The sequence below is a fragment of the Crocodylus siamensis genome, chromosome 4 (genome assembly GCF_052110815.1).
Source record: "Crocodylus siamensis isolate JL-2025a chromosome 4, ASM5211081v1, whole genome shotgun sequence".
In the NCBI taxonomy this organism is placed as follows: Eukaryota; Metazoa; Chordata; order Crocodylia; family Crocodylidae; genus Crocodylus; species Crocodylus siamensis.
Window position 1 is genome coordinate 132653985 of NC_143398.1, and position 21923 is coordinate 132675907.

The following is a 21923-nucleotide window of genomic DNA, read 5'->3' on the forward strand; positions in this document are numbered from 1 at the left end:
AAAAATACTGGCAACTCCAAATGCTAAAACAATCATGACTGGGCCATCAAAAAGGGTTACTTTTATTTGTCTTCTGTATTTTCAGCTTTTATGGTTCCTAGCAACAAACCTTTCTCCACAAACAGGAGTTTTGACTTTTATTTGAAATAAATGAATAAAAAGTGAGATTCTCACATAATCAGAAGCACACACAAAGTATGAGCTATTTTGCAGTTTTGCCAACTTTTGCAATTTGTTCCTGATAAAATCTGATGATATTCCTTAAAATTTTTATATACACCCCGCCGCTCCCCACAGGTAATTTTCTCATAATTACTGGGAAATAAAAACTTTGAAAAATCAAAGTGCTTTTGAAAGATTAAAAACACAGAAGAAACAAAGGAAAATAAGTCAATGTATCTCTCTGCAGATAACTAGCGAGATTGGATTACAAATAAAAGACTTTTTATCACATAAATCTGGGCTCCTGACATTTGAATGCTTGGAGTTGACTGCTATTCGTGACAAAAATCACTAGGATTTGAAATATTATTGTTCTGCCATGCTCTGACAAGTAGGCAAAATGCCTGTTTCTAAATTGAGTCCCCTCCACACTTGTGTTATTGTCAGCAGTTAAAAATCACGGGTTAATATGTTCCCACTGTAACCTCAGGCTGTATTTTCACTGGACTTTATGTTCAAATGCCCTGTTATTGCACTCCTAACATTGTAGCTCAGCTAATGGCAAGATTAACATGTTCTAGCCAAAGATGTTTTAGCTGAGCAAATGACATCAGCAGGGATTTTCAGAGGGGAAAAAGAGGTCAAGTACCAAAATTCTATTGCATTTTAATGGTGTTTGTATTTCAAGCTCCTTTTGGCTCCTTTGAAAATGACTGTTGCCATTTCATTTGGTTTGGTAAGTTTTTGAAGGAATGTTATTGAATCCCTGTCCCTGGACGTTTTAAACTTCTGTCATGACTTCACTAGTTATTCTCGATCCTCCCTCAGAGCAGAGGGATGGACTAAACTGGTCTTAGATATCTGTGGTAAACTATACAAATGTTGTCAGTCAGAGCATTAATGGAGCTCAGCAAGACACAGGGGACTATCATGAATCCAGGTACTAGTAAACTACTGCTCTTAATCCTAGAATACACCAATCTCTCTCAGGTATTTGGTAGTACACACAATATATACAGAGTTACTTCAGAGGCTATTCCCAGTAGGCACTTCAAACACTAGGCACAATGCCAGACCTGGAAAGCTTCCTTCTCAGTCTTCTCTCATGCAAACCAAACAGGGCAGAGACTTTTGCCTGGGCTGGCAAACTCGATGTGGGAGAGGAACTACTTAATAAGTTCGATTTTATTTAGAAGATTAACTGTTTTCAAGAGTGAAAAAACAAACCTTCTGAGTCTGCCCTTGAGCGTCCAGAATCTGTTGCTACCTGTAAAAGCTAAATGATCCTCCAGAAAAAAAAATCTAACGGGCAGGGACAAAGACAAGATCTCAAAATGGCTAGCATGCTATTGTGGTTTGAGAAAGGTTTGCTGGTGCTTGATACAGACTATGGTTTTGTTGTAGTCTTTCTGATTTAGGTGTGTAAATATTATAATAATGTTAGAAATATTATTAAAAATGCATTATCAATAGTGTTGTTAGAACAACACAGCTGCCAGCTCTCCCTGTCTCCCTCCGTGGAAGAAGGGGGGGTTGGAGATTGAAAAAAAAGCTACTAAGGACTCTTTGTATTAAGGTATCACTCTCTCTTTGTTCTGCAAATTTACTATCTCTTTGTTACACTAAATCACACTTCCTTTCATGCCCCCTACATTTCTCAGGCTAGATAAGAGTAATTGCCATCTTGTCCTTGGGTTTGAACTTCTTGTAACCTAAAGTACTTTCTGAGCAAGCACAATTAGCTAATACATATAAGCCTATCCGCCCCGCATACTTAAGTAGTTAATTATAATACACATGCGATGTATGACGTGACGTCATTTCATATATGTTTATATGAACCGGAAATGAGTTGTAAGAGTTCCTGCTTCTGTACACGTGCTCAGGAGAGAGGGGATAAAAGCCTGCTAAGAAGTGTTCCCCGCGGGCAGAGAGGGTGGTCTTTTGTCTTCTCTCTCTGACCCTATTTGCAAATATATACCTTTTGTATCACCAACAATGTGTGCCTGAAGGATCATTGAGCCTCCAAAGAAACGAACTGTGATTTTTACATCAATAATGTGAGAGCCAAGGATTTTCGTGGCTGATACCTTTCACTGAACAAACTGCCTGGTTGGGAATGTGATGCATTCTTCTCCAGGTCATAATGTTATAATAATGTTTGCCTTGATTTCCCTGATTAGTTTGTAACCAGGGAAAGAAGGAGTTAACTTTGTCAGGAGATAGACCTGTGGGAAGCTGCCAGGGGGCTCTATTAGTGGGGAATGGGCCATCAAGAGAACAAGGAACTCATTTCCATATGAAGACACAGCATGGCTCCAAGTAGACTCTGGCCTCAGCTGTTGTGACTCCCTGCTGGTTCTTGTGTCAAGGAAAGACTTGATGCAAAGGCTGGTTGGTTAAACAAGCTTGGTAGAATGCAAGGAGATATGCATCTTATGTACTAACTAAATAAGATATATACAGAGAACAAGCTTTTGTAAACTTGAATTCACTTAATTGGATGTTTGAGTTTGCCCAGAGTCATGGAAAAGGGCAAGAGATACAGGCAGAGAACAACAGAGAAAGAGAATGTGCTATTTTTCAGACAGATTGCTAGCAAGAGAAATGGGGACTTCTAAAGCCTGATGGGTTCTGCCAGAAAATACCATGGCCACTTAGGTGGTTTTCCAACTGGCAAAGGAAAACCACTTTCTTGGCTGGAGATAGTAGCTTGACTGAGGTAAGGTATAGTTAGCCTCCCACTTTCACTTCCAGTGGGAAGATTTTGGCTATACACCAACATTATGGAAATGGGGGACTCCTCCCTAGCTTGCTCCTGCAGCCATATGGCTGAGGCATCCAAACTCCCAAGTCTCCAGGCTTGGGCCTGCATGTAGAAAATTCACCCACCTGATGCAAAAAGCGGTTCGTTTCTTTGGAGGCACGCGAAGAACTCTCAGACACACACTTATTAACAGCACAAAAGGTGTATTTGCAAATAGGGTCGGAGCAGAGTCAAAGGACTCAGATTACTCCGCCCCCTGAGGAAATTCTTAGCTGGCTTTTATCTCTTCCCTCCTGGGCACGTGTGCAGAAACAGGAACTCTTACAGCTTATTTCTGGTTCATACAAACATGTATGTGATCACGTCACTTCATCCGTTGCATGTACATTATAATTAACTACTTAAGTATGCGGGGTGGATAGGTGAATATGCATCAGCTAATTGCGCACGCTCAGAAAGTTCTCTAGGTCACCAAGAGTTGAAATCCCCCCCCTTCAAGGACACAGTCAGTTGAATTCCAGCTTCTGTAATCTGCATGTGAAAGCTGGAGGAGTGTGGAGAAGGGAGTGATTTAGCATAAGAAACAAGGCTGGCCAAGGAAAAAAGTCCTTGGCAGTGTTTTTTGCTTATCAGGTACGAGATGCAAACTGTGCAGTTCTAACAACACTCCATTTCTAATCATATTCTAACAATACTCCATTTACTGTGCATTTCTAACACACCAAAGGATTTGTAAGTATCTGAGCCCCCAGGCAGGGGTGGAGGATGTTTGCAGGTCCACCCATGTTTCTTGAATGACTCACAGATTTGGAATTAATTTGGCTGATTTGACTTGAGACACAAAAAATTTTCCTTAACAAAAAATAAATCTGCCCGTTACATTGTGGTTGTTCAGTAATAGTTATGTTGACTAAGAAGAGCTGCCTGCTTTGCTGCATGTGACTTTGGAAGCACTCCATCCCCTCAAAGAGGTAAAGTCCTTCCTCAGGAGCTAGGTCAGAAGGGAGGCCATGGATAAACAGGGGTGTCAGGTTCCCATAGGCCTGGCCTTGGAATCCAAGGAACCATGGGCTCGCCCATTCTTGGAGCTTTGCCTGAGCTGGCTTCAGGGGTTACCCCAGGAACTATACAAAGCTGGTGGGTCCTAAATTAGAGCTCCTTTGGTAAAACCAGACAATGTTTGTGGTTGTAACTGCTGCCATTCCAGTTGTTAGAAATATTGTTAAAACTGCACAGTTTGCATCTCGTACCTGATAAGAAGAAACGAACCACTTTTTGCATCAGAATTGGCGCCCAACGTGGGGCACTTTTTGGACTACCCCGAAATCCAGTGACAAATCGCCTCCGGCACCACGGGAAGTGCGCACCAAGCCGACATTTTGGGCTCGCCCTGGGGTCTGAGACGTGAGTCAGGATATTCGGGAAGTTAAAGGCTCCCGTGCAAATTTTTAGTTTCTGGAGTTGCCAGACACACACTCCGGCATTCTGATCGAGATCTCTGGGGTATCTGAGTGAGTATACGAATTCCCTTGCCCAATTTGGTGTCTGGGTCCAAAAACAAAGGATGTGAATGACTGCTGAGAGACTTTTGGCTTGGCTCTCATTGTAAATCATCTGTTGTTAAGGATCTTTTGGTATTTGATGTGCCTTGGGTGCACTTTTGTGGGCAATGGGTGCGGGTCGCTCCTGTGTAGAAGACCCGGATACCCCCTTACAATTTATATTACGGAACTTTAATAAATTTGCAAAGCCGGCAGATTATGGAGTGAAGATGAGAAAGGGTGATTTAATTAAGTTTTGTCAACTTGAGTGGCCAACATTTGGGGTCCACTGGACCCCGAAAGGATCCTTTGTAGTAAAGGAAGTGATAGCTATCCATGAAATATTTATGCAGAATGGGTATTGGAATCAATTTCCTTATATTGATTGTTGGTTGTGGGTGGTTCAAAATCAACCACCTTGGATTAAAAAATGCTTAGTAAAGTCTCATGTGATGGTTGTTAAAGGAAAGACTCGAGGAGGACCGCCTGTACTCCCTGAGTCTAATGAGGGGGGGAATTCTGAATTGGCTGAGTATTGGACCCGTTCTCCGGTTGCCCTGTCAGGTAGTGAGGATGAATCAGACAACTCCTCAGGATCCAGTCCCTCTGCACCACCGCTCCCTCCCTCAGGGAGACTACCACCGGTGTATCAAAACATACCTAATGATTTAGAGCGTGAGCCTCAGCCAAGTGCCCCATCTGAATCAGGGAATAAGGGCTATTATTTGCGCAAGCCTGTAGAGTCACAGCCGGTGCTAAACTGCCCGATGCGAGAGGTTATCGGAGAGGGGGGCAATGCAACTTTTGTCTACACCCCATTTAGTACTTCAGATTTATTTAACTGGAAGAATCAGAGCCCCTCTTTTTGTGAAGACCTTGAAAAGATGAGGGACCTGTTTCGATCTATTGGGCAAACCCATCGACCCACTTGGGCTGATGTCCAGATGATGCTCCAAACCCTCCTGACCCCAGAGGAAAGGAGATTAGTGTTGGGGACAGCAGAGCGTATTGCAGCAGCCAGGGTAGAAGCAGAGGGAGCTGCTGATTGTACCCTGCGTGATACCTGCCCTGTTGAGGAACCGAGATGGGATAATCATACTGCAGAAGGAAGAGAGCTGAGTGCATGGTATCTGGGGATTATAGTGGAAGCAATGGGGAAGGCAGTGCCTCGGGTTACTAATCTGTCTAAGTTGTATGAAGTGAGACAGGGAAGAGAGGAGGATCCCTCAGCTTTCCTCGGGAGGCTGTATAAGGCATTTTGCAGGTTTTCGGACCTAGATCCAGAAGCCCCAGATAATCAACGCATGGTAAATCTTATGTTTATTGGTCAATCCGCCGCTGATATCCATAAGAAGTTACAGAAAACTGAGGGAGGTGCTGGGAAACTGATTTCAGAGCTGGTGGAAATTGCATATAAGGTATATGGGAATTGTGAGCAAGTGCAGGAGCGCAAGGAGGATAAAAAGGCTCAGCGACAGATGGCAGCACTGGCAGCTGCTATAACTGGAGGTAACCCTGGAAAGGCTGGGATACAGAAGGGGAAAGGAGAAAGAGTGGGAGCAGACGTTTGTGCTTATTGCAAAGAGAAAGGACGCTGGAAGAGGGAATGCCCGAAGTTGAAGGAGAAGAGAGAAAGGGAACCGAGAGGTCACCTCATGCGGGCAGAAGAAAAGGGTGAAGACACAGAATGAAGGGGATGGGGATCTAAGACCACTACCCTTCGGGTTGGAGCCCGAGAAGATCCCATGGTAACCATTAGGGTTGGTGGCAAAAACTTTGAAGCCTTGGTGGGTACTGGGGCTACATTTTCAATGATTCCAGAAAACCGCCCCTGTGCAGGAACTAGTGAACAGCATGTACTTGTGGAAGGGATTGAGGGAACGCAATCCCGACTCCCTGTTTGTAAACCACTCCTCACCAAAGTGGGGGACCATTTGCTTGAGCACTCCTTTGTATATTCTCCAAGTTGCCCGGTTGCACTCCTTGGGCGAGACTTACTCACAAAATTGCAAGCTGAGATCTTTTTTAGAGACGATCAGATGGTGGTCCAGCTACCTGTCAAGCAGAGCTCGAACTATCAGATGGCTCTCCTGAAGGACCGGCGTCCTGCAGTAAGTTTGCAAGGTCACAAGACTGGAGTAGACCCTTCAGTATGGGCTGATGGAACCCCTGCGCGAGCTAAGTCGGTCTCCCCGTTAAGGATCATACTCAAGGATGGGGAGGGGCCCGTTCGGGTAAAACAGTACCCACTCAGCCGAGCGGCCAGAGCTGGACTCAAGCCGTTAATAGAGAAATACAAGAGGTGTGGATGGCTAGTGGAAGGGTCCTCACCCTATAACACCCCCATTCTTGGAGTGCTGAAGGCAGATGGGGTCTCATACAGACTGGTCCAAGACCTACGAGCAGTAAATAAGAAGGTCCTTTCAGACCATCCTGTAGTCCCGAACCCTCACACGATTTTGACACAAGTACTGGTGGAAGCCCAAATATTTTCAGTGCTAGATTTGAAAGATGCTTTCTTCTCCATTCCCCTTCACCGAGAGAGTCAAAAATTGTTTGCTTTTGAATGGGAGGATCCAGATACTTTCCATAAAGCCCAACTCATGTGGACAGTTCTTCCACAAGGATTCATAGCAGCCCCCCATATTTTCGGACTTGCGCTTCAGAAGGACTTGGAGGAGTGGAAGGGATCACACCCCGCAGTGACTCTCCTCCAGTATGTGGATGACCTGCTAGTTGCAAGCCCAAACTTGCAGCTCTGCGAGGAAGCCACCAGGTCATTGCTAAACACTCTAGGGGAAAAAGGATATAAAGTCTGTAGAGAGAAAGCCCAAATATGTCAGCCTGAAGTCACATTTTTGGGATATAAGCTCTCAAAAGGAGTCAGAGCCCTGAGTGCAGATCGCATACAGGCAAGTCAAGGTGTATCCTCACCTAAGTCACCCAAGGAGTTGCGGGCATTCCTAGGGCTAACTGGGTTTTGTTGACTATGGATACCAGATTATGGTGGGAAGGCTAGACCACTGTATGACTCACTGACTAAGGAGAGTCTCACTAAATGGAAATGGAATAAAGAGATGCAGCATGCCTTTCATCTGCTGAAGGCAGCATTAATTCAGTCCCCTGCCCTGGCCATCCCAAATAGTAAAAAGCCATATCGACTGTATGTTCATGAGAATCGAGGGGTTGCATCAGGGGTGCTGACACAGCCATCAGGCCCGACCTGGAGACCCGTGGGATATTACTCAAAGGTTCTAGATCTAGTTGCACTCGGGTGGCCAGCCTGTCTTCGGGCTGTGGCAGCCACAGCAGTGGTTGTTGAAGAAGCCCAGAAGATAGTCATGGGTGCGGATATGAAAATACACACCCCTCATGGAGTTCCCCAGATCCTAGGGACTGAGGGAGGAAAGTTTCTTAACCCCTCCAGACAATCACGATATGAAATATTTTTGCTCTCTAATCCAGGACTGACTTTCAAACATACTACAGCCTTAAACCCTGCAACCTTGCTGCCGGAGCCAGGGAAACCGACGCATGACTGCCTTGAGGTCCTGAATCAAACCACACAGGTGCGGCCTGATCTTGCTGAGGACCCAATTGAAGACCCAGATGCTGAATACTTCGTAGACGGCTCCAGCTTTGTCGTCGATGGAAAAAGACAAACAGGATGTGCAGTGGTAACCTTGGATAAGGTAGTATGGAGGGAGTCATTGCCGAGCTCATGGTCGGCACAAGCCGCAGAACTCACTGCGCTCACCCGAGCATTACAGCTGGGGACAGACCAGCGGGTTAATATATACACTGACTCTCGCTATGCTTTTTCTACAGTCCATGCGCACGGACTATTGTGGAAAGAAAGGGGTTTCATTACGGCTTCTGGGAATAAAATTGCTAATGGCCCCCAGATTATTAAGCTACTAGAGGCACTCCACCAGCCTAAAGAGGTAGCAGTCATTCATGTGCGGGCCCATGGGAAGGCTGCTGAGGAAAAGCATAAGCTTGGAAATGCAAAGGCTGATGCGGCAGCAAAGAAAGCCGCGTTTATTGGGGGAGAAGCGGAGGAGGTATCCAGGCAGGCTGTGTCCCATGCCATATGGCCATACGTCCAGGATTTAGTCCCGCAGTATTCCCCTGAAGAAGATAAATTTGCACAGAAAGCTTGTGCAGAAAAGAACTCCCAGGGGTGGTGGATAGTACCGGGAGGAAAGGTCATGATACGCAGGCCATTGCTTCGGGAGGTGCTGCAACAGCTCCATGCAAGAACCCACATGGGAGGCTTGGCTATGGGTGATCTAGTGATCTGCCAAGCAGTAGCCCCAGGGCTATATGTAGAAGCTCAGCACATTGCTACCAAGTGCATCACATGCCAGAAAGTAAACCCTCGAAGGAAACCCCCTGTGCCAATGGGAGGTAGACCCTGGGCAGCGTACCCTGGACAGGCATGGCAGATTGATTTTGCCGAGCTCCCACGGTCCGGACATCACGGGTTTTTACTTGTCATGGTAGACCAGCTCTCTGGTTGGGTCGAGGCCTGGCCCACCAGGACTGCCACTGCGGCTACAGTAGTGAAGTATTTGTTGCAGGAGATCATTCCCCGGTATTCCCTGCCTGAATCCATCGAGTCGGATCAAGGACAACACTTTGTGGGAAAGGTGGTTCAAGAAGTCGCACAAGCTCTCAAGATCACTTGGAAACTACACACACCATGGAGACCAAAGAGTTCAGGACAAGTGGAACGCATGAATAGGACCTTAAAGACTCTGCTCACCAAAATCTGTATTGAAACACGCCTCAAGTGGCCTCAAGCATTGCCGCTAGCTCTTACTTGCATTCGAAACACTCCCCGACGGGGCCTCAAATTGACCCCATATGAAATTATGTTTGGCAAACCGCCTCGAGTCTTACCCCCTGGGATGCGAGAAAATGTAACTTTTGAATTAGGTAATAGTGAGCTTCATATGTATGTTATTGCTTTGCAGTCTGTCTTGTCTTCTCTTCACAGGTATGCAGCCTCCTTTCAGCGTCTGCCTTTAGACGTACCGGTACATGACTTCTCCCCAGGAGACTGGGTCTTGGTGCAGCGGTGGAAAAAAGAACCTTTGACTGAGAGGTGGAGTGGCCCTTTCCAGGTACTTCTAAGAACCCACACCGCTGTAAAGATTGCTGGCCATGATCGTTGGATACACCATACCCGTGTGAAACGACATCCATGAGCGTCAGAGGACATCAACTCCCAAGACGAGCTCACTCCGGAAGCTGAGTCGTCTTCGGAACAAGAAGCCAGCAAATGGAGCTGTGAACCTACTGGTGATCTCCAAGTGCGCCTGAGACGGCTTAATCAAAGTTCAGAAAATTAGACAAGAAAGTAAAAAGGGAAAAATTTAGGCTGTATCTGATCTCATGAAAGGGAAAATATGGTGGGAATCTTAATATGTTGTTATCTGTGTAGTGAAAGAAGCAGGATTGAGCAGCCTTAGCCGCTAGTCTATACCCCCGCTTTCCCCAATTGCTCCCCCAGGGACAAATTTGTATGTTGACATGATGGAAAGAATTTCAGGTACTTTTAATCTTACCAACTGCTGGGCCTGTGGGGGGCTCCGAGAGGCCGGAGAACAGTGGCCTTGGAGGGCTTTTCCTTTGGCCCCAAAATGGTTGGTAAGTGATAAGGCGGATGTTAAGAGTACTGGTCAAGAATGGGATGAGAACCGCAGCTGGGATCTTTCCCAAGTGGCATTAGGAGAGTACTGTATTAGCAGTAATGGTACAGGGAGGAGTTTGGGACATAGCCAGTGTACATGGACATTGAAATGGACCCGAGTATGCAGCAAGTATGCTGATCAATGGAACTCTGCTGTTGTTAAGCTCCCAATCTCCACGCGGATGCAAAAGGTCAAAAGGATAAGAATATTACCTTTCGATCCTAACCTTACAAGATGTCAGGCATATGATAAGGCCCGAAGTGAACGATTCACCTACATCTATAATTGGCAATGGGCACACCCGAATGGCACGGTGGCAAGGTTTAATAGATATTGGAGTGCCTCAAATGACACAAATGAAATAACCGAGTGCGAGTATAGGGATAAAGATGGCGTATGGAAATGTCAGTTTAAACTGAGTAACTATTACACTGGACCTTTAGGGCATAAGGGCAACAAATACTATCCCCTTCTTTTTCCAGAGCCGTGACCCCCTGGTCTTGGGAGGGGAAAACAGGGCCCTAAAAGGACATTATTGGATTTGTGGAAGGTGAGCCTATACAGTACTGCCACAAGGGTTGACAGGAACTTGCTATATTGGAGTAATTGTACCAGCTTTCTTTTTGCTACCATCTGAGGTTGGAAATGAGTTGGGAGTCTCTTTGTATGATGATTGGAAAAGGGCCAAGAGAAGTATTGATGTAAGTTTGACACGGGGTGGCTCCCAAAAGTGGAGGGAGGATGAATGGCCTCCTCAAAGGATTATTGAGTACTATGGACCGGCTACATGGGCTAATGATGGGAGTTGGGGATACCGGACACCAATATCCCTAAATAGAATCATCAGGTTGCAGGCAGTCTTGGAAATAATTACTAACCAGACTGCCACTGCTCTCGAGTTGCTGGCCCGACAGAGTTCTCAGATGAGAGAAGCCATATACCAAAATCGAATGGCTTTGGACTATTTACTCGCAGAGGATGGCGGAGTCTGTGGAAAGTTCAATCTTTCTAATTGTTGTCTCCAAATAGACGATAATGGAAAAGCAGTCTTAGAGATTGCCAAAGGGATCAGGAAAATAGCCCATGTACCAATACAAACGTGGGAAAATACATGGGGTAAAGACTGGTGGTTTAATTTATTTGGAGGACCCTGGTGGAGAAAAGTAGGGTTTATGCTTTTGTGTGCTCTGACTGGTTTGATTTTTATCCCTTGCCTTATTCCTTGTTTCACTAGATTGATAACCACCACAGTAGAAGGGATGCAAGTCGCAGCAGTCCCCCTTAAAGCACAGACTGCAGCAAAAGTCATGGTCCTCAGAAAAATTCCTCGTAATTATCTTGATTTGCCTAAATGAAAGTGGGGAGCAGAAAGCATCTTGAGGGGGGATATTGTTAGAAATATTGTTAAAACTGCACAGTTTGGATCTCGTACCTGATAAGAAGAAACGAACCGCTTTTTGCATCACAGTAAAGAGATATTTTAACTCCTTTAGGTTATTATAGTAATCTCCAGAACAACACAAGTACTGTCTAAAGGCAAAGGTAAGCCTCATTCCCTGCAGCTTGATTAGCTGGTTCAGTCCAACCTAATGAACTAACTAGGACCAGCTGAGGCCTAGCCCTTCCTGCAATTGGTTCTGGGTCTGATTTTAAGAAACTCCTTCAGCAGCTGAACCGTGCTGCAAAGCTTACTGGTCTCTAGTCCTTGAGCAACTCCTGTCCTGGTAATGTTTCTGACTTCTGCCCTGGCATCCCAGATTGTGTGTCCAAGTCCTCTGAATTTTGGTTTGAACTCAGCTTGCCCCTGCTTCTGGTTGGTCCCCTGGTCTGGTGTTTGGTTCTTGACCCTTGGCTTCTTATTTCCCCTCTCTTGGCTTGGAACATAGATCAGCCCTCGGTTGCTCCAATACATGGCTCATATCTGTAATCCCTGGTCCCACTCCTGGTTGTATCTACTAGGCTGGACTCCCTTGTGGACTGTGACTGGGACATGCCTGGACCCAGAGCAAAGGTTTTTCAGGTGCTGGCTGAAGGATGTGGTTCTATTAGCAAGAAAGCTGTCTGCTGGTGTCTGATTCCTCCTGTGGTCTGAGAAGTATAACTTTACAACGGTTGTCAGTGAAACATGCTGTATGAAAGTCTCTATCTCCTAACTAAAAGGAATCTAACAAAAACCTGAAACCTTGCCACTTTTATCATGTCCAGGGTTCTTATCTAGTTTGTCTGTTTTTAGAAGGCAATAGAGATTTTAACCACATTTTAAACTGGTTCCCTAAAAGTAGGAATCCTAAATCCATATTTAGGAGCTGTGAATGCTCTGCACCATTGCAAAATCAGACCTCTTTATTTGGGTGGCTAATGGTAATTAGTTTTAGAACAACTACATTTGAAAACTTTGGTCTCTGGTCAGAGGTATTTGAGATCAGTTTCACCCATCTTGGGCACCTATACACATGATGGACCTCTGCGCCAACACCTGCTAATTAGCACACATCAGAACAGACTTGATTAATTGAGTCTGCTGTGAGTCTGCTGGAGTGTGCTAAATAGCATGCTCTAGCAACCATACAGTTCACTCAATTCATGTAAGTTGTGGAGGGGTGCCTTGAGTCCAGTTTTATGTCCAAAATGGTTGAGAACTACTGGTCTAGGGAAACAAGTGAGCCCTGAGGTTAAAGGGCTATGTCTTAACTGAAGGAAGAAATAGCATTTTCCCTTTGCAGCTGTTTACTTCTAACCCTTCCCCCCACCCCAATCCCCACACACACCACATGGAAAGATTTGGCCTTGATCTTACAGTTCCCCTTACAGTACTTCAGAAGGCATTCATTCAGCATAGTAGATCAACACCACCAGATGTGTAACTGTTTAATATTGTGCCCTGGGCAGTACTGCATCCCATTCCCTTCCCTTCCCCCCACAGCCCTGCACCTGTTAGCTACAAATAACCACCTCCAAGGATCCTTAAAATTCTGGTTTATTAGATGGAATGTGCAAAATTGATAGAGTCATAAATCAAACCTTCAAATTATGAGGGGTACTGTCTCTCAAATCCCCCCCCTCCTCCACCCACATGCAGATGCACACACACACATGTAGCAGCTGCAATAGAGCACCAGTGTCAGGTATACCTATCCTAAGCATTGGAGTCTGCCATTGATAGCTAGTTGAGGTTTCCTCCAAGCAGTGTTGTTTCCAGAAGGGAATCACTGGCTGGTCCTTCTGGCTGGGCAGGTAGGGTGCTGGTCAGGTCAAGACAGCACCACTGAGGGTCACTTTTCACTGCCTCTTATCTTCCTTTGGCAGACTTCCATGCTCCCCCCAGTTTTCAGATGTGCCCAATCCAGGGGTCCCTGACCCTCATGGGACATCCCCTGGGCGGCTGCCAGGGGACAGCTGTCAGCCCCCGGGGTCATGTCCTTTGGTACCTGCAATTCCGAGTGCCCATTGGTGATTTTGATTAATTTAGTTTTTTGGCATTGTCCAGGCTCTGAAAGCAGCATCAGGAGGTATTATGCCATGGTACATACAATAGATGGAATACTAAATACAATGAGGGGATCAATACAAATGCATAATACCATACTACATCTATACAAGCCCTTATCAAATGTGATTTTAGAAAGCATCCATTTTATAGAATACCTAAATAATTCCATATCCTTATTTTTATAATGAAAACAAAGAAGAGAAGGGAGGGAGGAAGAAAAGGCAGAAGAAAGAGAAATACCCCAAGGAGGAGCAGGCAGTGCAGGCAAGAAGCCTTTGCTATGTGGAGGGGGGACTTTATGGTATTGGGGCAGGTAAAAAGGGGACTTCTTGTTACACACCTTCTGGGCTCTGACTCTGGCAGTCTGGAGGGTGGAGAAGTGGTGGCAGGGGTGTGCAGTGGAGGAGCAACCAAAGGTTCACTGCAGTGGGGGTGGGGGAAGATGTCACCCTCTTCTTTGCCACTAATATGTATGTTAGACAGGCAAAACCCGCCACTGGTTTTTGATAGCAAAGAAGAGGGTGTCCCCTCACTTATGCCTGCAGTGAACTTCTGGCCCTACTTCTACCACTACTGCTTTTCTGTCCTTCCCAATGCTGAAGCTGGAGCAGGGAAGGTGAAAGGTGTGGGGGGTGGGTAGAGACAGAGGAATGGGAGGGTGAGGCACCTCCCCAGCTTCATTTTGCACCCTACCCCCTTAGGCATGCAAAATGGCAGAGCAGCACAGAGGGCTGCTCCCGAGCCACTGGGAACTTGAGATGGGGGCAGCTTGCTCCAGAGCCACAGCAGTGTCACAATCTGTAGCCTGCATACTCAAGCCAAGGGTACGCAAGCAGTGCATCATGACTCTGCCCCAACTCCTTGCAGTGGAGAGCCAGAATCCACAACTGCAACCCTGTTTAGATGGGACAAGCTGTTACATCTCTGTACCAAACAATGAGGATTTCCTTTCCTCAATGTATGAGCCCTTTATCAGGTAAGGAAACTCCACAGACCATCAAGTTTAGTGTGGCAGTGCACCTGTGGGCACTTGCCACTTTAAGGGCCTGAGCAGGCTGTGAGGCAGCCTGCAGGTGACTGCAGAACCAATCAGGCGGTCACACAACAGCCAGGAGGCCCCCTGATTGAAGTAGGGCTGCACAGCCTCAGCATAAGAGGCAGGACCTGAGGAGCAGAGCAAGTAGCTGCTGTAGGGATGCAGCCAAGGAACATCAGGAGGTTCAGGGCAATGGGGCTGGTGGGGGTTCCTAGAGACCCAGTGGGGTCCCAAGTCCCAGGGAGAAGGCTTTGGGCCTAGGGAAGAGTGAGGCCAGCTTTGTAAAAGGGGCTTAGAGTTGTGGGCCTACACAGAGGCTAGGCACCCCCCTGATTAGAACAGCAGAGGTGAGCCATGAGGCTCAGGTGAGCCCAGCTGAGTGAAGGGTGGCCTCATACAAGATCTCTGGGGCTCTAGGCAATCCTAGGAGAGCTGACGGATTTATGGTGGGACCCAGAGGGGACCCCTGTGGAGTAGAGAGGTCACCTGCTGCTAGACTGACTCTCTGAACCCTTGACTGGTCAATGCAAGAGGGCCAAAAGGCTGAAAGGCAGTTGAGCCCACCACGAGGGGTAGGCCAGGGCTATGGAGAGCTACTGGCACTCCAGCTGGCCTGCAGGTGGGGCCAGAGCCTAGATGATCCCAATGATCCTTTTTGGGGGGTGACGTCACAGCCAAAAGAGGGTAGGGGTCAGCCAACATGCAGGTTGCTATCAAGGAGGCTGAAGCTCAGCCTCTGGATGGGAGGCATCCTACAGGGGGTCTGAGTGAGTTGGGCCAGGGATTAAGGACATGTGATGTGGAGGAGGGTGTAATAGAGGGCTCAAGAATGAGCTGCCCAGATGGAGGAATATTAGGAAGCCGAGTGAGGGGAATAAGGACCAGGGCAGGTAGGCCTGCCATTGGTCCTGGGAAATGACCTAAAACTACACTCTACTGGGGAGAATGTTGTGGTGGGGCTGCTTGTGGCAGGGCAATCCTCAGGAAATGCCACACCAGTGCCTCCCTAGTGTATGGGGGCATGGATGGGGTGCTGGAAAGCTTCAGCCCCTTCTGCCTTGTAGGTGACCCTGTGGAGGGGAAAAGCTAAGGGAGAACACCCTAACAGAAATGCACCAGGCTTGGCCAACAACATAGAGGCCAGGAGGGCCTGAGGCCCAAGGCCTGAGAGTGAGGCTTGGGTGACAGTGCAGTGGCCAGAGAGGCCCAAGGCCTAAATGAGAGTGGGGCTTAGTGGGAGGTCCAAAGGTGAGTAAGGTCTAGGTATGTCAGCAGACGCCTGAAGCCTGAGTGGACCATAGGCCAAGAGTGAGGTCCAAGACACATTGACAGACACTTGAGGCCTAAGGGACATAAGGTCCCGTAGGCCCAGTGAGGGGGCAGAGTAGTTATCCCAGTGAAAAGCCCGAGTGTGATGGGCTGGAAGCCTAATGAGAGGCAAGGAGCCCAGCAGGCATGTGGGAGTTGAGGCCCCAGTGAGGGGGCATAGATTCATAGGTTCATAGAAGTAGGGTTGGAAGGGACTGTGTAGATCTTCAAGTCCGACCCGCCGCCTGGGCAGGAGAAAAACTGGACTCAAATGAGTCCAGCCAGGTAGGCATCAAGCCTCTTCTCAAAGATCCCCAGGGTAGGAGCCAGCACCTCTTCCCTTGGAAGCTGGTTCCAGCTCCTAGCCGCCCTAAGTGTGAAGTAGTTCTTGCAGATGTCTAATCTAAACCTACTCTCCAATAATTTGTGTTCATTATTCCTTGTCATGTCAGGGGGCGCTAGGGGAAACAGTGTCTCCCCCAAACCCTTCTGGTCCCCCTTAGTGAGTTTATAGACAGTCACCAGGTCCCCTCTCAGCCTTCACTTGTGAAGGCTGAACAGGTTTAGGTCCCACAGTCTTTCATTGTAGGGTCTGCCCTGTTGTCCCCGGATCATGCGTGTGGCCCTCCTCTGGACCCTTTCAATATTGTCCACATCCCTCCTGAAATGGGGCGCACAGAACTGGACACAGTACTCCAGCTGTGGCCTGACCAGCGTCGCATAGAGGGGAGGATCACCTCCCTGGCTCTGCTTGAGATGCACCTGTGGATGCACGACAAGGTCCGGTTAGCCTTGCCAACTGTGACCTCGCATTGTCGGCCCAAGTTCATCTTGGAGTCAATAATGACTCCAAGATCCCTTTCTGCCTCCATGCTCTCAAGAAGGGAGTTTCCCATTCTATAAGTGTGCTGCTGGTTTCTACTGCCTAAGTGCAGCACTCTGCACTTATCAGTATTGAAACACATCCTGTTTATGTTAGCCCACTCCTGTAACGTACCCAGATCTTGCTGCAATCTTTCCCTCCCTACTAGCATGAATTGAGGCCCCACTGAGGGGCATGTAATCAAGGTAAGTCTCTGGACACTTGAGGCCAAATTTGGACCAGAGGCTGAGTGCAGCCCAACACTGGGGCCGGAGGGAGTTGGAAGCCATGATGGATGTCATCTGCAAGGCATGGGACACAGTAAAAGGGAGGATGGAGCTGTGTATTATGCCCTTGACGTCATTGCATTAAATGGGCAGCCTCCCAAAGGGTTGTCATTTTTCCGTCTGGTATTACTACATCAAGGCATGGCTGGCCAATCAGGGCAGACTGCCCAAGACTGATAGGCAGGCCAATACTGTGACCAGCCCCAGGATGGCCCCCTGTCACATTTAGCATACAGGCGAAGTTTATTATCCTTTCAGAACTAAAACAAATATAAAGCAATACGGTTACCTTTTATTGCAATATGATCAGATTAATGTACATAATCACCATCCTAAGACATAACAAACATGACATCAGCAGTTGATAAGTTTGTGAGGTCTTGTCCAACGGCTCCCAACTCCTATGTTTAAGTTCTGCACAAGGTAGACTCTTGGTCCAAGGATCAGTGTTGAGGGTCTTCAGAGCAAGCTACCCATGAATCAATGCTGGCTTCCCAATTTTATACCCATTTTGTTTACATAACTCCATTTCTCATCTTAACACACACATTTTTCTGTGGTTGTTTATTTATGTTACATACTTCTATAGCAACATTATATCTTACTTGACAGCTATTTCTCATATGGTTTGCCTTACCTTATCTGCCTAAGACTCTGTTGTTGCTTTTCTGTTCTTAACCAATTTCTTAGTATTCTTAATTTATCCTGACTTAGCAAAAACTGCAGTTCACATACACAACTCCCATTGCTGGATGAGAGTCTAGCTACTTATAGCAAGAGGACTTTATTTTAGGCTAGCAAAGTGAGAGGGGAGGAGGAAGAAGAAAACGTCAGCATTGCTTCAAAGCCTGTATCATAGGGGCATGAAAAACTCCTGACAAAGGGTTGATTGTTCTTTCTGTCTCCTCGATACCCAATCTGGTCATTAAAGGATATGTGATTAGCCTAAATCCCTTTTTAAATTATTCTTTAACTACAAAGGCCAGTCAGAAAGGTCTAGGAGAGATCTCCAGAGGTCCACGCCAAGATCCTAAAGAAACTAAAGCATCACATGCAAAGAGCCCAAGGCAGGCAGGTCTGAGCTTTTGCTTCTGCATGAGAATGCTTTCCCACTGACCAGCTAGCATGCTATAGAGGCTTATCTCTGTGTATTGGAAGAACTGTTGCCCCACACTCTCTACAGCCTGGAGAATGAAGGGTAGACTGTGAGGGTGATGGTGTTGAGATGACAGCAAAAAGTGATGGAGGCTGTGCAACAGTCGCTGCACAACAAGTATAAGAACTTTTACAATGTCAGGATGCATGCTCTTGTTCACTGGTGGAAAAAGGCCATTGATAGAGAAGGAGACAGTTGAAAAAAAAATCTGTCTCTTCAGTGATAATGAACACATTTTCTGTGCTGATATAATATTTTTTCCATAATATTTGGCTGAGAAAAAAAATAGGAGATGCTATTTCTGACTGAGCCTTGTAGAAAATTCTTGGATGCAAATGTAGCTACATAATTGGTGGAATCCAAGGGAATGAGAGCACGGCTGGATGCATAGATCAAAGCAGAAGGATTCTAGAGCATGAGAGAGAGCTACATGCTTCATACTCAAGATCAATGGTTCACCTGAGCCTAGCAGTCCATTGGGCTAACATCGTCATGGCATACCAGTCTCTGTAACTAAAGGTATGTGAGGAAGAAGTGATGCAGCCAGCATCTTTGGTTCCCAGCCTAATTTGGCTCTCCAGGTATAGCTGGAGTTTTCTTCAGCATTATTTCAGAATGAGACATCAACTCCTGTCTCTGGAGCTGTCATGAAACATCTTAACTGTTGTGACACTGCAACCTGACAAGCTGTATATTACAAAAGGGAGAAAGCAATACCTTTACCTTTAAAGTTTTATACGTCAGTGCTTGGGGTTCTTACATAACCCTTTTCCATAAACAAGTCCTATGACTAAAATACAGTCTGTGATCACCATTGCTTTTGTTAGGGGGTGAAGATGAAGAATGGTTGCAACTTCTAGGGACACCTCCACTGCTGCAGTTTTGCTGGTGAGACACTAGAAATCAGCTAGTCTTTAGTCACTGTCAGTCCCAACTGACACTGGAAATATGACAGGCTACACACAAATCCCAAGCTTTCCACAAACTGTACATATTTATACATATAACCATTCCACTGCTAGTGAATGCATGGATGCACACAGTCAGCCTTTCTCTTGTCTATGAGTATATTACCATTCCAATCCACCTTCCATATTCTTTGACTATCTGTCTGACTTTCAAATCATTCAGGAAGCTGCACCTCGATTGAGAACCACTTGACACTTTGGCATCTCCAGGTCCTTCCAGGATATTTACTATATCTTTTGTTGCGTTCCTGGGATGAGTCTGGTTATCAAACAATCTTGAGACAACCAATGTATATCACTAATTCTTATAAGCAACATCTCCCATTGCTCTGACTCTGAGCATGTGTGATGATATGGGGGGGTATATATTTTTCATATATATTTATGTACAGACTCTGTTTGATACTAAGAATGCTGTGTGTGTAAAACTACAGACATCAATTTGAAATTTGCCTTCTTGCCTGTTGAGACAGACCACAAGTGGTAACAAGATAAATTCATATGTTTGGCAGAGGGCAAACAAAAGTGTGATTATGTCTTCAAATGGAGCACCTTTCAAGGAAGGGATATTTATGTACAGAGCAAGTCAGTTTTTCAAATTTGATATCCAGAGGGAGGTACATAAGCAATGGCTAGAGGTTGCAAAAGTGAGGTTGTTGATTGTTGTAAGAGAAGGGGTCTGTCACTAGCCATTTTTAAGAGAGAACCTGGAAGGAAATTGCAGAGGGAAAGACGCTTGTGTGTGTGCAAGCACTCTCGCTTTCACCCTTTCCCCTTCTCCCTCTCTGTCTCTCTCTCTCTCTCCTCCACATTTAGGAGGGCAATGTGTAGATAGGCTGCTAGTAAGGGCTGGGGAGGAACTGGTGGTTGTAGTCCATCTGGGTACCAACTATATGGGTAAGGGTAGCAGAGAGGTCCTGGAAACTAAATTTAGGCTGCTAGGTAGGAGGTTGAAGTCCCAGTCCTCTGTGGTAGCATTCTCTGAAAAGCATCCTGTGCCATGCCCAGGGCCAGGTAGAGTAGACAAGCAGAGCTCCAGAGTCTCAATATGTGGCTGAGATGATGGTGTAGGGAGGAAAAGTTTAAGTTTATTAAGAACTGGAGGACCTTCTGGAATGGGGAACCTGTGCAGGAACAATGGTCTGCACCTGAGCCAAAATGGTACCAAACTGCTGGCATGTAACATTAAAAAGGTGGTAGAGCTTTTAAACTAAAAATGGGATGGAAAGCTGGCAGGTGCAGAATAGCACGTAGTTCTGTTTGACATACCCTATAGAAGTGAAACCATAAAAAAATGGAGATAAGAAACAAGGCAAGCATAAGCAAATACCTTCACTGATTAAAAGGCCACACAAGTAGCCAACCAGGCAACAATACAGAGTATGCATGTCAAAGGTGGGAGAACTCAAATGTTAGCAGTAAAGAATTATATTGACGTAATAGGTGTCTCAGAAACATGGTGGAATGAGGAAAATTAATGGGATGCTGTACTACCAGGTTACAAATTATACAGGAACGTTAAAGTATGTCGCACTGGTGGGGGAGTGCCCCTTTACATCAAGGACTCTATTAAGTCAAATAAGGTAAATTTTTCAACCTATAGGATAGGTACTATAAAATCTCTGTAGATAGAAATTCCGGGTTTCAATAGAAAGAAAGTACTTCTGGGCATATACTATCGACCCTCCAGACAAGGATGGCAGCAGTGAGCTAGAAATGCTAAGGGAGATGAGAGTGGCTGCAACAACAGAAAACACAGTAATAATGGGTGGCTTCAATTATCCATAACTAGATTGGATCATCTAACATCAGACCAAATTTCTTTGTTATAAACATTTGCTTTCTGGAGCAGTTGGTCCTAGAATCTATAAGAGGAAAGACCCTTTTTGACATAGTCCTAAGTAGTACACAGGATTTGGTGCAAAGGGTAATGGTTACCACTCTGCAATAGCGACCATAGTGTAATTGGGTTTGACATCCATATAGGAGGGGAAACAAGAAGAAAATCTACCACAGCCATCTTTAACTTTAAAAAAGGGAGATTACACCAAAATTAAGAAGCTAGTTAGATGGAGTTAAAAGGGGCCCTGTAGCAGGGCACTGGGGTGCCTGCTACTGGTGTTGATAATAGGGCTTAGCTGTCAGTCATCAGGGCAGCACAGCTGGCAGTTGCCGAGGCAACAGATTGGGTCAGCTGACCGTCAGGGGGCGGGACCTGGCCCATATAAACAGAAGAGGCTGAGGCCAAAGTCAGTTCCCTTCTGGCAGCCTAAGAAGCAGCAGCTCTGCTGCAGGGCAGGGCAGGGCAGGGCAGGGCAGTTACCATTTAGCAGCCTGAGGAACAAGAGCTTTTCTGCTGAGCCAGCCCAAGTAGAACAGCCAAACCATCTGCCTGAGGATGCGAGTAGAGAGAGCCCCGGGCAAGGAGGTATTGCAAGAGGACCAGGGTGGCGCCGGATTTATGGTATAGCCACAAGGCTCATTCTGGGGTTACAGCCGGGTGGCTTAGAGTTGCGTTAGAGCCAGGAGTTGTGGTGGTGTTATAACGGGTTGGCTTATGGTTTATGTTTGTGTTACACCGGAGGACTGGGTGAGGCTATAAGGGGACGGAGGAGGCCTCATTAGGAGCTCCCCAGTAGAGTGGGGG